The sequence below is a fragment of the Geotrypetes seraphini genome, chromosome 2, assembly GCF_902459505.1.
Source record: "Geotrypetes seraphini chromosome 2, aGeoSer1.1, whole genome shotgun sequence".
In the NCBI taxonomy this organism is placed as follows: domain Eukaryota; kingdom Metazoa; phylum Chordata; class Amphibia; order Gymnophiona; family Dermophiidae; genus Geotrypetes; species Geotrypetes seraphini.
This window is the reverse complement of record NC_047085.1, coordinates 503,792,777-503,809,831: the sequence shown is the minus strand read 5'-3', so window position 1 is coordinate 503,809,831 and position 17,055 is coordinate 503,792,777. Positions and strand designations below refer to the sequence as shown.

General features: G+C 46.3%; 1 long non-coding RNA gene across 3 annotated transcripts in view; it reads right to left on the bottom strand.

The window, feature by feature from the left end:
* LOC117354542 overlaps positions 1-16,560 on the bottom strand; it is a 37,223-nt gene extending 20,663 nt beyond the window's left edge. For 2 of the 3 annotated variants that reach the window (XR_004538214.1, XR_004538216.1), the window contains exon 1: positions 4,077-5,606. This is a non-coding gene — a long non-coding RNA (uncharacterized LOC117354542). Of the gene's footprint in view, positions 1-4,076; positions 5,607-16,218 lie in introns of those variants that run through there. The other variant, XR_004538215.1, reaches the window with a different exon arrangement.
* Positions 16,561-17,055: the final 495 nt, after the last annotated feature.

Here is a 17,055-nt window from a genome sequence, read left to right as displayed (position 1 = left end):
ACACTTCTCTGTATTGGTTCAGTCAATTATCTTGTCAAAGTTGGATTATTGCAACTCAATGTACCTGGGTCTCTCAAAGGTCAGTCTGAAGAGACTTCAATTGATACAGAGTACCGCTGCCAAGCTCATTTGTGGTAAGAGTAAATTTGATCATGTAGCCCCATTGCTCAAGGAATTACATTGGCTTCCAGTGTATCTTAGAATTCAATTTAAGTGCGTTTGTATTGCATTTAAAATTCTCTTTGAATATTTGACTGTGTAGTTGTTATTTTCTTGTACTGTCTGACTTTGCTCTCCTGCTGCTCCATGCCTCTTTTCTTTCTTTTTTGTTTTGTTTTTTGGGGAGGGGGTAGTTTTTATGTTTTTTGAAAATTTGGTCTATGCTGTATTATTGTTATTGTGGTTTACGATTGTGCTTTTGACCAATAAACAGTTTTGCACATAAAATTCTCTGACATTTTTATTACTTTGGTTCCTTTAGATTGGAATGTGCACAGATCTCATCTCGCTAGTTCAAATAAATTTTAAAGAACTTACATTTTCTTTCCTTAGGGGTAAAAATAGAACTTTCAAGAGATTCAGCCACTCTTGTTTTTTCAAACTTGCTGAGCTCTGGAAGGAGTGACCACTTTCACTTAGAAGCCTAGGCCCCTTCGTTTTATTTTGGAAAGCTCTGAAAACTTTCTTGTTTACTATATACTTTGGAAACCATTCTTCTTCTACATTTATGTACTATAGTTACATTACTATAAATCGAGTCGAGCACCTTTTTGGTTCAATAATGGAGTCTCACGGCAGTAGCAGTTTTCTCTTTTGGGCTCTTTTGACATTGTTTAAGGGATTTCTTGTACATTTGGTGCTGGTCTTCTTTGATGAGGTCACTTCAGAATCTATTTCCAAGGAAGAGAAACTTTTTCCCTTTCACTCCCTCCTTCCTTGTGTGAGCCGGAAACACGTGGTCCCCGCAGCCCCCACCCGCCCACCGGCTTTCTTTTTTGGCGACCGGCACGCTTTCAAAGAGCCGCGCATGCGCGGCTGCTCAAAGTTCAATCTTCTGCTCTGCTGCAACTTCCTGTTTCCGGTTGGGTCAGAGCAGAAGATTGAATACTGAGCAGCTGCGCATACACGGCTCTTTGAAAGCGTGCTGGTCGCCGAAAAAGAAAGCCAGCAAACTAAGGTGAGGTGGAGAGAGGAAGCTGGTTAAACGATCGAGCCGGCGTCCGGGTGGGCGGGTGGGGGCTGCGGGGACCACGTGTTCCCGGCTCACACAAGGAAGGAGAGAGTGAAAGGGAAAAAGTTTCTCTTCCTTGGAAATAGATTCTGAAGTGACCTCAAAGAAGACCAGCACCAAATGTACAAGAAATCCCTTAAACAATGTCAAAAGAGCCCAAAAGAGAAACTGCTACTGCCGTGAGACTCCATTATTGAAGGAATCAACTTGAATCACAGTTCAAGAGACAGGAAAAGGTTAAATGCCTCATGGAATCCTCAGGTACAAAACACAAACCAAATTGTGAATGAAATCAGAGCAGACAGTAAGAATTATAAAATTGATGTCATTATCCATCTGGAAAAAAAGGCATACTAGAAATAATGCCTCAGCAATACAATTTTCAGAAGTTCTATTTGCTCATGGTAAGGGAGAAGAGAGACTGCTAGTGATGGTGGGGGGACTGATAGAAGATATGAAAGAAGGGTGGTAGAAAGGAACAGATGGTAAAGGAGGGATGGAAGGGTGGTGGTGGAAAGGAATTGAAAAGAGTGTAGAGAGGAACAGACCCTGAAGGGAAATGTGGAAGGCAGAGTGGGGAAAAGACGCTGGAAGGGAACAAGACAGATGCCAGACTATGGGGGAGCGGAGGGAAGAAGATGGGTGCTAGACCAATTGTGGGAGGGGGTGAAGGGAGAGGCACAGTAACAGCAAACGGAAGACGCAGAGAGAAGACACACAGTGGATGGAAGGAATTGAATGAGAAGATGTGGAAGCAGAAACCAGACAACAAAGGTAGAAAAAAAATTCTATTTATTTATTTTTTTTTTTTTTTGCTTTAGGATAAAGTAGTACAGTGGTACCTTGGTTTAAGAGCATAATTTGTTCCAGAAGCATGCTCTTAAACCAAAACACTCATATATCAAAGCAGAGTTCTCCATAGGATATAATGGAGACTCGGACAATTCGTTCCACCAACCTCTCCCCCCCCCCCCAGGCTACTGGTGCTGCTCAATCACCCCCTTACCCCGCTCTAACAGGCATCGCACCTCCCCCGAACCAGGGGAACCGAGAGAACGAGAGCCAGAAGGCCTTGAGCATGCACAGATGCTCAAGGCCCAGCCCAGGCAAGAGGCGGGAGCTCGCATTAATCTTTACAACGAGCGGAAGGGGTAAGGACCTGTGCTTGGGAGTTAGGGCGGGCGGATGCCGCTTTCTATTTGTGCTTGGGGGTGCTTTGCGGTTCTCGCGGGGGGGGGAGGGTTGTGATGCCGGTTCAGGAGGGGTGCGATGCCGGTTAAAGCGGGGAGGAGGTGCTCGTACACCAGAACATGCTCAGTTTGCGAGGCAAAGGTTTGCTGAGTGTTTTGCTCGTCTTGCAAAACACTCGCAAACCGGGTTACTCGCAAACCGAGGTTCCACTGTATATTAGTTATGTTGATAAAAATTTATAAACAAAGCCCTGCCAGCTGAACATCTCTTTCTCTAGTTCAGCAGCCAGAACTTTGATTTATAAGAAATGAATAAGCTAAAAATTGCAGTACTAAGGCTTATATGGATGCTGTGGTGACAGGGCGGTGAATGGGATGGCAGTGGCGGTGACGGGGCGGTGAATGGGATGGCAGTGGCGGTGACGGGGCGGTGAATGGGATGGCAGTGGCGGTGACGGGGCGGTGAATGGGATGGCAGTGGCGGTGACGGGGCGGTGAAAGGGATGGCGGTGACGGTGACGTGAAAGGGATGGCGGTGACGGTGCGGGGTGGGGCGGTGAAGGGAACGGCGGTGACGGGGCGGTGCAGAGGATGGTGGGCCGGGGACGGTGCAGTGACGGGGACAGATTTTTTCCCCGTGTCATTCTCTAATTCAAATGAGCATGCTCCAGGATATGCTAGCAGAAGGGAGGGGTTATGGCTTCAATCATTTGAAGCTTTCTACAGTGCCAGGCGGTCAGAGATGCATAAAACCCACTGGTCCCGGAATAAAGTGGGATTGTACAAGAATAATTCATTAGTGTGTCTTAGTAAATGGACCTTAAAAGGCAGAAAGATGCGAGTTAACTCAACTGCCTGAATGCGTCAGTGGCACCCCGAGATCAAGTTAAGCAATCTTTCTGCTACCGCTTAATTTTAAAAGCGAAATCCACCAGCACTTCCCCCCCCCCCCCACCACCACCACTAGAAACTCATCACCTTGCCGCATTAAAACAAAAAGCATTTGATTTATAATAACAGGTTATATACCGCAGGACCGTGAAGTTCTATGCGGTTTATAATGATTCAAAGATGCTACAAATTGAGTAGAATTAACAAAGTTTAGAGCTGTTAATCACTAGCTTTTGAGATCAGTTATTGTGGACTAAGATTTTACAGGTCAGTTGCCTAAATATTTCAGGAACAGATAGGTTTTTAGGCGTTTCCTAAATTCCCCATAAGTAGTAGGCATATGATGGGAGCGCTGAAGAAACCCTGTGCTCTTATCAATTCTGTAACTGTCAAATATGCTATGTTGTTGACTAAATTTCAATAAAAATTGTAAATTCACACAAAAAAAACCCCCAAAATGCATTCAAATTCACTCTAGGACAGATACACAAAGAAATTTCATGGCCAACATAAAATAAGCAATCAGAAACATAAACCCCTTTATTACTTAAGACCAAATAAAAACCTGATGCCATTTCTCATCCATACCTACACTGAAGCCTAGATGTTTATAAGCATCTTTAAAAGCAACTCCCTATGTTATTAACATTCGCACCTCTGACTGAGGTGAGAGGAAACCTTTACAGTTCAGCCTGCTTCCCAACCATGCATAAGGAAAGGGACAAGGGAAAAGAAGCTGAAGGATGGGAAGATTAGGTACTTACCTCGATAATCTTCTTTCTAGTAGAAAGGCATACGAGTCGACCAGTGGATTACATTACATTAGTATCTTTTATTCCGCCAATACCTTTGTGCTCCCCTACTCATGAATTTGTATAGAAGGCATCATCTACATATTTTGGCTCCTCCTCATCTGACGCTGCTCTGTGCTCCTCAGTTTGTACCAAAGTAGTCGAGAAATCTGTTACAAAGAAAGAGGAGGGATATGGGGAAATCCCTGCTCAGCCCAAATCTGCTCCGACCATAAAAAAAATTGATTAGAAAATGGACATATAACAAAAACACACCACAGCACAACAGGCACTAACACTGAAGTAACAACCATACACCCATGTCAGCTGGATATGTACTAGACAATAAGGCGACAAATTTTTCCCCATTCCCGCGAGTTTTGTCACTGTCCCTATCCCATTCCTGTAAGCTCTGCCTTAACCATACAAGCCTCAAACACTTATGATTTTGAAGTGTTTGAGGCTTGTGCAGATGAGGACAGAGCTTGCAGGAATGGGGCAACAACAGGAAAAAAACTTGCGGGGACGGGAAAATGAGTTCCGACAGGGACAGGGAAAAATTTGGCCCCATGTCATTCTCTAATATGTACTCTCTTATTTCATATACACTTTTTTTCTTTCAAACAGGAAGAATTTTATCTGTGTGGCACTAAACCCTCACAGAGACACCCATCTAAAAATTGCAGAGCTGTCCATGATATTCAATATTCTGCAGACCCTGGAGCAGCAGCCGATCAAGTGTAGGTCCAGTACACCTGTGTCTGAGACAGTAAGCAGGATACATGAAAATTTAACAAGGAAGGAAGGATATCAAGACTTGTATGCCTTTCTACTAGAAAGATGATTATTGAGGTTCAGAACCTAATTTTCCCTTCTAGTGCAAAAGGCATAAGAGTCTTGAGCAGCAGAATGTACCAAAGTAGTCCCTCGAGTCTAGGGTGGAACAAAGGAGCCTGCTGACAAAACAGATGATCCAAAAGTTGTGATTGTATGAACCACGTCAATCCTGTAAAATTTAGTTATGTATGGAAAGAGAATGTGGCCACCCTACAAAATTTGTCAGGCGGTAGGTACCGCCTAGCTCCCAGTCAACGAAGAAGCCAATCCACTAGGACTGTGTTTGCAAATAAAACTGAGTCTTCAGGGTCAGCCCAGCAGCATGTAGGAAGAACCTCTGCTGTTGGGAGGCAGAGATGCTGCAATGGGCTGGAGAGGGTAGGAGGGAGGAAACAGATGCTGCAATGGGGCTGGGTGGATGGGAAGTAGGGAAACTGATGCTGCAATAGGCTAGGGAAGCGAGAGGTTAAAAGATGCTGTACTGGCTGGGGGAATGCAAGGGAAACCCAGATGCTACACAGGCTGGGAGGGAAGTTGGGAAGGAAGAAAGATGCTGCTGGTGATGGAAGAAAGAGAAAGGAAAAAATGGTTAATCATGGAGCAGGAAGGAAAGAGATGTACACATGGGGAAAGGAAGGAAGAGGAAGGACTGTTGGAAAGGGTGGTGGAGAGAAGAAAGGGGCAAAAGATGCTGCACAGGGTCCAGGAACGAGAGAGGGAGAAATGTTGGATGTGGCAGTAGAGGGGGTGGGAGAGATGCACCCTTGGGAGAGAGAGAGATGGTGGACAAGAGAGAGGGAGACATGTTGCACATGGGGATGGAGGAGAGGAAGAAATGCTGTGTAGGGATGGGGAAGGGAGATGGATCCAGGACAGAAGAGATTGGGGATGCTGTATAATGGGAGTGAGGGGAGAGAGAGAAATGCTGGACCATGGTAGGAGGAATCAATGGACAGCAGCAGCTTGAAGAATTTGCAGAAGACAGGAGAAAAGCAGAAAAAAGAGAAACTGGAACTAAATTGAAGGAAAAATATATCTCCAGACAAGGAATTTATTGACTGAAATATGTTAGTTTTGGGAATTAATTTTTGATTTTATTTCTCCAGTGTTGAATATTTGCTGACCCTTGCTGTAAGTAGTGGGAATACCAAGCACAACTGAGGACCTCCTCCAAAAAGTGGCCGGAACTCTCTTCTACCAAGCATAGCAGTCACTTGCAGCATTCTTGAGCCACTGAGGTGCCAGCTGCCTGCTAAACTTGGTAAAATGGATTTCTGGCCACCTTCAGACGAAATCTTAAACTGACATAGCTTGAGGGTCCTCATCAGCTGGGAATATTTATATCTTATATTTACATTAGATTCTATGGCAGAGACCCATTTACAAATGGAAGATTAGGTTCTTACCTGGATAATAATCTTTCTGTTAAAGGACATAGGTGAATATCCTCTGGTCACAAATTGTATGCAGAAGGATGTCAATCACATTTTTCAGCTCTTCCTTCACCAGTGGAGTATAGTACCAAAGCAATTGATATCTACTATAACAGAAGAAAGCAGAAGGAGGGGAAAAGGAACCCCCCCAAAAAAAAAAACCCAACTCAGTACCTTTTGTTTTGCTCTGTAACACATGAAAAATAATAATTAAAATGAACTAATAACATAGGTTTACCAACAAGCCACCTTGCTGTGTGCAACTAACACAAACACATGAAGCTCAGGAACGCTACAACTTATTGCTTGGTTAGCCATATACGACTACATTTTCTTCCAAATGACAGGAGAAAACCCCCCAATTCTTGACTACAGATTGATTTAAGGCAGGAAGCAGACGCATTGAAATCTGATAGGGTGGGCCATACAGACTCCTATATCCTTTAATAGAAAGATTATCCAGGTAAGAACCTAATCTTCCATTTTGTAGGAAGGACATAGTAGTCTGTATTCTAGGTGATGTACCAAAAGCAGTGGCAGACACCTAGGCTGGGACAAATGAGCCTGCTGGCAAAACCGAGGACTCAAGTGTCATCCTTTTGAGCCACTACGTCCGCTCTGTAGAATCTTACAAAGGTATGGAGAGTAGACCAAGTAGCTGCTGTACAGATCTCTTTGTGTGGTACTTTGGATGGAACATCATCTGAGCTTCCAGATATTAAGGGAACACTCTTGGTGCCTCCTTGTCTGTTTATATATGCTACCGCAGTGGCACAGTCTAAGAATACTCCAACTGCCTTGCCTTCTAGATCTTTTTCCAATCATTTAAGCTAGCTGAATAGCTCGCAATTCCAGATGATTTATGAACCATTTTCTCTGATGGAGAGACCATCAGCCCTGCATCAGATGCCTGCCACAATGGGTCCCCAGCCTAACAGGCTGGCATTGGTTTTGAGAATCATCCATGAGGGGATTCTGAGAGGAACGCGCCTCGATAAGGAGTCTACTGAAAGCCACCAGCATAAGCTGCTCCTTGTTTCCACTATTCAGGGAAGCTGCATTTGGAAGGAATGTTGCTATGGGGACCACTGAGAGGACGGAATCCTGTAGTGAGCACATATGCACTTTCACTCAGGGAACCACATCCAGGGTGGCTGCCACTGAGCCCAGGACCTGAAGATAATGCCATGCAGTGGGGATTTGCATTACTAGATCTGCAATCTGCTTCCTGAGTTTGTTTGCATGGTTCGGGAAGAAATGTGTGACCCTTTGCCCTTTCAAAGCATAGTCCCAATTACTCCAAGCATTGGGTCAGTTCTAGATGATTTCTCTTGAAATTGACTATCCAGCCCAGATACTGTAGGAGATTCACAACTTGCCACACTCCTTGCTCTCCCTCCAAATTTGATGGGGCTCTGACTAGCCAGTCGTCTAAGTATGGGTATACCTATATTTCCATCCTGCGGAGATGAACTGCAACCACCACCATCGCCTTAGTGAAGGTGTGAAGAAACGCTGCCAACCCAATGGGCAGAGTTGCAAACTGGAAATGCCTTTGCAGGACATGGAATTTCAGATTTTCTCATGTGGGCCACGAAAATGGGAATATAAAGGTATGCATCCATCAAATGTAGGATGCTAGGATTTCCCTGGTTCCACCACCGCAATTACTGACTGGACCATCTCCATGTGGAAATGTAATACTTTCAGGGCCGCATTTACAGATTTCAGGTTCAGATTTGGACTCCAGTCTTAGGTGCCTTTTTTGGGCACTATGAAGTCCATATACTGTATCTCTCAGAGCTCAATTCTTTGCCAGAGACTGGTTCTATGGCTCGAATGAATATCAGCCTTTGCACCGTTCCTCAGACCCTGGCCTCCTTTTCCAGCCATCCTGCTGGAGAATCCATAAACAGATCTGGGGAGGGCGATAGAACTCGATTTTGTAACCCTCATGAATAAGATCTAGAACCCAGTGGTCCAAAGAAATTTGCTCCCATGCCCTCCAGAATGCCAATATCCTTTCACCTGGAGAGTGGCTATCGCCTTGGCGTCATTGTGTCTTCTCGGAGGTAGGGCTGACGCTAGACTTCGAGGGTTGTTGGTGTGTGGAGCAGCCAAATATCTCACTGGATCCCTAATAAGATCTTTAAGTGGAGCCACCTGTATAATACTGATAGGAATGCCATGAGGATCAAAAATTCCCCCCCCCTGACTCCCCCAGCGTGTCAGCTAGTTCTGCTGTCTGGCAGAGCCTTAAGACAGCTGCACACGGCTGGCCCTTTCCTGCCCAGAGTTGCTGCAGCGGGGAGGGGGGGAAGAGCAAGTTAGGTGGCAGGGTCGGCTTTGGGGGTGCAGCGGGTGAGAGGTAGGGAGGAATTGGTGGTGGCAGCTTCAGCGGGGGTGGAGGGGAGAGGCAGGCTTCAGCACAGGTCGACTTCAGGGGAGGGAGGAAGCGGGTGGGTGCTGCAACTTAATTTTGGGACAAAGGCTGGCAGTGGAGGGGAAGGGGGCATGAACTTGACAGAGAAAGAAAGGGGGGCATGAACATTGGACACTAACCTGTGACATAGGTGGATAGGGAATAGAAAGGGAGAATTGTTGGGCATGAGTGAGTGAGAGATGGTGCATATGGGGAAAGGAAGAAAGGAAAATTGGGCATAGAGAGAGAGCAGTGAGGTAGAGATACATGGGGAATAGAAGGATGAGAGGGAGAAATATTGAATATGGTGGTGGAGAGGGACTGATTGAAGGGGATGCAAGGAGGAGAAATGTTGGACATAGTGATGGAGGGAGAGATGTGGCATGATTTTGGAGGGGTGATAGGAGAAATGGGCATGGGGCTGGTGCGCAGTGGTGATAAATGCTGTACATGATATGGGGGATGAGAGGAGGAGAAATGTTGTGATGTGACAGTAGAGGGGGGTGGAGAGATGCCTCTATCTCTCAAGACAGATGGACAGTAATAGAGAGAGAGACTTGTTGCCAATAGGGATGGAAGAGAGAGGAAGAAAAGTTGGGCCCATGGAGATGTTGGTTGGGGAATGGAATGAGGTCTGGAGGAGAGGAAGCATACAGGAGGTAGAAAGAAATATTGGATGCAGTCAGAAAAGTGCAACCAGAGACTCATGAACTCACTAGACAACAAGGGTAGGAAAAATGATTTTATTTTTCAATTTAGTGATCAAAATGTGTCAGTTTTGAGAATTTACATCTGCTTTATATTTTGCTCTATATTTCTCTATTTTTCTATAGTTGTTACTTACTGATTGCATATTTTAGTCATCTGCCTTGACCTCTTGTATCGGGCGATGGTGCATCCGCATCTGGAGTACTGCGTCCAATATTGGTCGCCGTACCTTAAGAAGGACATAGCGTTACTCAAGAGGGTTCAGAGGAGAGCGACACGTCTGATAAAAGGGATGGAAAACCTTTCATATGCTGAGAGATTGGAGAAACTGGGTCTCTTTTCCCTGGAGAAGAGGAGACTTAGAGGGGATATTATAGAGACTTACAAGATCATGAAGGGCATAGAGAGAGTAGAGGGACAGATTCGTCAAACTTTCGAATAATAAAAGAACAAGAGGGCATTCGGAAAAGTTGAAAGGGGACAGATTCAAAACGAATGCTAGGAAGTTCTTTTTTACCCAACGTGTGGTGGACACCTGGAATGCGCTTCCAGAAAGCATAATAGGGCAAGTATGGTACTGGGGTTCAAGAAAGGATTGGACAATTTTCTGCTGGAAAAGGAGATAGAGGGGTATAGATAGAGGATTACTGCACAGGTCCTGGACCTGTTGGGCCGCCACATGAGCGGACTGCTGGGCACGATGGACCTCAGGTCTGACCCAGCTGAGGCATTGCTAAGAAAAAAAGAATATACTGTCCATACAGTGTGCTTTTTTTTCATTTTGTTGTTACCATTATCTATTATCTATTTATAAGATTATATTGTGTGTATATGAAAAATGGATGGAAGAAATTGCGTTGCAATTAGTACTATTATTATGGGGGTGAGGTCTGGGGCGGAGCTTGGGCGCCAGCACTCAGTTGGTATTTATTAGGCTTAGGGGGGTACTTGGCTTGAAGAAGTTGAGAAACATTGATCTAGAGCATCTTGCTGGCAGAAAAGGCTTATGCCGACACATTGCTCATGACTATGATCAGGTCAGAGAGCATCCACAAACAAAACCACAGCAAAAGAGATGACAGCCAATGGAGTAAACAGATTAATTTATTAGGTAATTTGTGTTTTGGCCTTAAGGCCTGCATCAGGAGTCAATGATGGAGGATTGGTGAAAAGCCAAACTCTTTTTTGTACAATCCAAACAATATAAAATAACCCAGCGTCTCTGTAAATTTCCACAATGAAGAATAAGGTGTCCCTGCAGGACCTCAGACTGGCTTCTCTTGGACTCCACCACTTCCATGTGTTTTATGTATTCACAGTTTGGGATCTCCAGGAGGGATTTCTTCCCTGCTACCCGGGCCCCCTGCGGTTCCCCAGCCCTAGAGGACACAGAGGAGGCTAAGCCCAAGGCTCATGCCACGCAATACATGGATGTTCCTCGGCCAACCATCCAGCACAAAACTGGTATAATATGGGAGCAGAACAGCCTGAGGACTTCATCCCAGTTGATGTTGAGCTAAATCAAGGGGTTTTGAGGCAGATAGAGGCTTTAGAAAAAAGGATCATTTAAAATCCAAGATGGCCACTGTCAGCAAATTAACGCAATAAATAATCCAGGCATAAAAAATTCAGGGAAAGGGGGTTTTGGAGGTAGAAGATCTTATCTCTGGCCACAGAAACCCTTAAAATCAGATTTTTAGACATACTTACACCCCCCCAACCAATTTTCCCCATAGGGAATAAAGGGCTGTACTCACTGTGATGGTGGCTGTCTGTGTCAGCTTTCCTGCAGCCTGACTGAAGGGATATTTTCGGCCTCAAATCCTTCCAGCAGGATTTCAAAACTGGAGTTTTTCAGGCTGCCAGTCAAACCAATATTGACTGTGACCTCAACCCCTACGGATCCTTGCACTGTGACTGGGGGGAGGGGAGCAGGAGAGAAAGAAAAAATGCAGCCGGCTCCCTGAAGCCCAAAGAAACTAACACAGGGGCCCCCACAGCCTGCGTTCAACCCTCTGATAAATTTAAAAGAGCTAGCTCCCAAGGAAATGGTCCTCGAGCTTCCAAAATGCAGAAAGCAGGCTGGCTCAACAGGTACACCTGGGGGTTGCCCTGCGAGCTACAGACCTCCCATATGGAATCTGCGTCCTTGCCTAGGAAGAGCGACTCAACATTGGGGACCTCTAGGCGCTGAAGCCTCACAAAATGAATACCCAAAAATAATAAAATCTGAACAGAACAGATGAAAACACATCTCAGCTCGCTTGCAGAAGGAAAAATTTAAGAGAGCATTATACACCACTGGTGAAGGCAGAGGAGCTGAAAGATGTGATATCCTTCTGCAAGCAGCTCGTGAATAGAGATAATTCACCTAGGATACAGACTCCTATGTCCTTACTATAGAAGCATGTATCCTTTCCAATTACTATTTCAAAATTAATAGTGTCTTTGCTTATTTGTAAATGGGTTTCTACCAGAGTCTCTAATTCAATAGCATAATTAAACGAAATAACTACTTCTGAAGTTTATGAGGACGGGTGGGGAAGGAAGAAATTACTTGTGGAGACGGATTGGGATGGATACGATACTAGCGGGGACGGACTGGGATGGAAGAAATTACTTGCGGAGACGGATTGGGATGGATACGATACTAGCGGGGACGGACTGGGATGGAAGAAATTACTTGTGGAGACGGATTGGGATGGATACGATACTAGCGGGGATGGATTGGGATGGATTTGATTCCAGCGGGAACGGGTCCTGACAGGTTTGATTTCTGTCCCTGTGCAACTCTCTACTGCCAAGCTGTCAGAGCCCTGAGAGCAAGGATATCCTGAATTTGCCGACACAGTTTCGGTTTGTGGGGCTCTGGAAAAAAAATACGGCCTTCCGCCATGTTGAAACTGACTCCCAGATACTCTAGGGACTGTGTTCACGTTGGATGACTCTTTTGGAATTTGAGCACCCAACCAAGATTGTGCATGAACTGGATAACTCACACTGTTGCTAACTCGCTTTTGACCCTGGACAGAACCCTGATTAACCATTTGTCTAGGTATGGATACACCTGTATCCCCTCCTTGCAGAGATGTGCTGCTACTACAACCATCGCCTTGTTGAAGGTATGTAAAGCAGGGGCCAGTCCAAAGGGAAGTGCCGTCAACTGGAACTGCCTCCCCATCACGTGAAACTGCAGATATTTTCTGTGTGCAGGAAAGATGGGGATTTGCAGATAGATCTCTGGGAGTTCCAGAGAAGTCAAAAACTCCCCTGGAGCTATCAAAGCTATGACCGAGAGCACTGTTTCCATGTGAAAGCGAGGCACCCTGAGAGCTGCATTGACTGCTTTGAGATCCAGGATGGGCCTCGACTCCTCTAGGGCTTTCTTGGACTTGCTGAAGCATATGGAGTGTCTGCCCAAGCCCTACTCCATGGATGGAACCTGTTGTACGTCCTCCAGCGCTAATAGCCGCTTTACCATCACCTGAACTTTCTCTGCTTTTTCTGGGTGTCTGCTGGGAGAATCCACGATGAGATCTGGTAGATGGGACGGGAATTCCAGCTTGTAGCCTTCTAGAATAATGTTCAACCTTACCGTCAAATGAACTTACTCTGCTTTCTCTGGGCATCTGCTGGGTATTTGCAGATAGGTCTCTGTGAGATCCAGGAAAGCCAGAAACTCCCCTGGTGCTATCGAAGCTATGACCATGTGGAAGTGAGGCACCCTGAGAGCTGCACTGACCGCTTTGAGATCCAGGATGGGCTTCAACTCCTCTGGGGCTTTCTTGGACATGCTGAAGCATATGGAGTGTCTGCCCAAGCCCTACTCCATGGATGGAACCTGTTGTACGTCCTCCAGCGCTAATAGCCGCTTTACCATCACCTGAACTTTCTCTGCTTTTTCTGGGTGTCTGTTGGGAGAATCCACGATGAGATCTGGTAGATGGGACGGAAATTCCAGCTTGTAGCCTTCTAGAATAATGTTCAACCTTACCGTCAAATGAACTTACTCTGCTTTTTCTGGGCATCTGCTGGGTATTTGCAGATAGTTCTTTGTGAGATCCAGAAAAGCCAGAAACTCCCTTGGTGCTATCAAAGCTATGACCATGTGGAAGTGAGGCACCCCGAGAGCTGCATTGACCGCTTTGAGATCCAGGATGGGCCTCGACTCCTCTGGGGCTTTCTTGGACATGCTGAAGCATATGAAGTGTCTGCCCAAGCCCTACTCCATGGATGGAACCTGATGTACGTCCTCCAGTGCTAATAGCTGCTTTACCATCACCTGAACTTTCTCTGCTTTTTCTGGGTGTTTGCTGGGAGAGTCCATGAAGAGATCTGGTAGACGGAACGACAATTCCAGCATCTGGTCTTCTCGAATAATGTTCAGCATTACCATCAAATGAACTTACTCTTTCTTTGGGCATCTGCTGGGACAGTCCATGAAGAGATCTGGTAGACGGAACGACAATTCCAGCATCTGGTCTTCTCGAATAATGTTCAGCATTACCATCAAATGAACTTACTCTGCTTTCTCTGGGCATCTGCTGGGAGAGTTCATGAAGAGACCTGGTAGATGGGATGAGAATTCCAGCATCTGGTCTTCTCGAATAATGTTCAGCATTACCATCAAATGAACTTACTCTGCTTTCTCTGGGCATCTGCTGGGAGAGTTCATGAAGAGACCCAGTAGATGGGATGACAATTCCAGCTTCTGGTCTTCTCGAATAATGTTCAGCATTACCATCAATCGAACTTACTCTGCTTTCTTTGGGCATCTGCTGGGCGAGGTCATGAAGAGTCCTGGTAGATGGGACAATTCCAGCTTCTGGTCTTCTCGAATAATGTTCAGCATTACCATCAAATGAACTTACTCTGCTTTCTCTGGGCATCTGCTGGGAGAGTCCATGAAGAGATTTGGTAGATGGGATGAGAAATCCAGCTTGTAGCTTTTTCGAATAATGTTCGTCATCCACTGGTCTGAGCAAATCATTGCCCATATCTCCCAGTGGGTCAACAGCCGCCCCCCTATCTGGGGTAGATCGGCCTCCCTCGTGGTTTTGTTTGGACTTCTTGATGCCCCGAGAACCTCTAGTTCTCTGGCGGAAACGTTGTGAGCCATGACCAGCTCCACCAGGGGCTTGTGGCCTATTTTTTGGTGGGGTCTTAGGCTTACGCTCCGCCACAGAGGCTAAGATATCGTCCAGGCCCTCCCCAAATAGCATCTGACCCTTAAAGGGTAGCCGACTCAGTGTGGCTTTAGAGGCATAGTCCCCATCCCACTGTCGAATCCAGAGCATTCTACGGGCCGAGATAGAAAAGGCCAAGACCTTACTCATAACCCGAAACATATCATAAAGAGCGTCCACTATATAATCCACTCCCAGTAACAAAAAATTGGGATAGACATTCTTCTCCTCTGCGGGACCCTGCTGCAAGAGAGTACGGCAGGCACGAGCCACTAAGGAGGCCGCAGCCGCTGCTTTCAGCCCCAATCCCAGCGCTTTAAACTGTCTTTGGAAAGCAAAGTCCAACTTGCGGTCCTGCACACCCTTGATAACCATACCACCCTCACTGTTTATGGATTTGCAGTTAGTGACTTGCGCTACCAAGGAATCCACCTTAGGCAACATAAATTCCTCAGCCAGCGGGTACAATTTTTTCATAGTCTTTGCCACCTGCATGGTACCCTCTGGAAAATCCCACTGCTCCATCAGCATCATTGTGATGTCCGGATGAGAGGGGAAGCAAGGAGACTGTGGCTTAGCGCTGCTCATGACTGTTCTCTGAACCGCAGCAGTCTGAGGGGAATCCAGGTGCAGAATTTGCAAGGATTCTGTAATAACCTCCAACAAGTCTGTCGCCTTGAACAGACGGCACACAGCTGGATCCTCCTCCTGGTCCAGGAGCAGAGACTCCTGATCCAGAGACCCCTGCTGGGAAATGGCATCCTCCAAGAGCGATGAATCCTTGTGAGGAAGTAGGGGCATTGAATCTGACCCCTCTTCAAACTGATCACCCTCTGACTGGACCTCAGGGTCAAGAGACTGCGCAGCCCTTGGAGAATTAACGGTATTAGAGGGAAGAGAATTCCCTTGAGATGCTGAAGCAGAGCCAGATGTACCTTTAGAGCCCTTAAATGCTTCAAACATTAGCTGAAGAAAAGCAGGGGGTAAGTCCAGTAGGGAAGGACAAATATTATCCACCCCTGGCTCCTCCTGCTCACCCCCTGTGGTTTCTACACGTCGACGCTTTGCCAAAGAAGGTGAGTCACTCTCCGATGGCTCAAGAGAAGGGGATCCCTGTGACTCAGATGCCCTAGAATTGTCAGATGGGGCTAACTGCACAGAGCCCGCTTCCCCATCAAGTGGCACTCTGCATGTGGCGCACGGACGCTCCTCAGGCGCCCATCCAGCACAAATCTGGCACAATCCAGATACCAAATTCCCCGAGTCCATGTTTCTGAATTTTGAAAAAAATTGAGCAGTAATTAAGGCAAATAGAAATTTTTTTAAATCAAGACTGAAATTACAAGATGTCCGTTACAGCTGCACGAGGGCACCAAAAACACAAGGCAAAGAGGGAAAGGGTTTTTGGAGGTAGACTATGAATTAAAGCGCCCCCCCCCCCCGATGTGCCCCCTAGAGAATGAAGGCGGAGTACTCAGGTGCAGCTGGTGCCATGCCTCCCTCAGCCAAGCTGGAAAGTGAAGACTTACTGCCTCAGACAAGCCTAAAGCCTGAGAAGTGACTGTATCTGGACCCCACAGCTCTTCACTCCTCTTTGGGGGATAAAAGTCCCAGGGACTGACACGGGGGCCAGGGGATCGATCTCAGTGTTAGTGCAGGCTGGCCAGGTAGGAGCAACCGAGGCGGGGCGGCTCCCTCCAAAAGGCGGGAAAAAGGACACCGGCAGCTCGCAGCAAAACGCAGTTGATGCCTTCTACGCAAACTGGCGACTAGGGAAGACTTTGGCGCTCCAGAGAGAGAGTTGAGAGCAGAGCAGCTAACAACAGCGTGGCCTCGCTCCACAGGGATGAAAAAGGAGATGGAGGCTACGCCAGAATGAGGCCTAGAATGCCTTTAACGAGCCCCAGAATGAGGCTTGGTCAACAATGAGAATTGCTATTGGAGACCAAGAATGAGGCTTGACAACAATGACAGTTGCCATTGGAGCTCCAGAATGAGGCTTAGCAACAATGAGAGCGCTTATTGGATCTCTAAGATAGGAGAATAAGTTTGGTCAACAATGAGAGTTGCTATTGGAGCCCCAGAATGAGGCTTGATAACAATGAGAGCAGCTATTGGACCGCCGGAATGATGTTTAGGTACAATGAAGATTTTTACAACGAGAGAAGCTATTGGAGTCCCAGAATGAGGCTTGGATGACTCTGAGAGGTTTACAATGAGATGAGTTATTGGAGCGCCAGAATGAGGCTTGGAATACAGAGCTCGAATGAAGGCTTGGCACACTAGAAGAGAGGATGTGGAACATTCTCCTCTTTTACGAAGCCGCGTTAGCGGTAACAGCTCTGAAGCTCATATGAATTCTATGA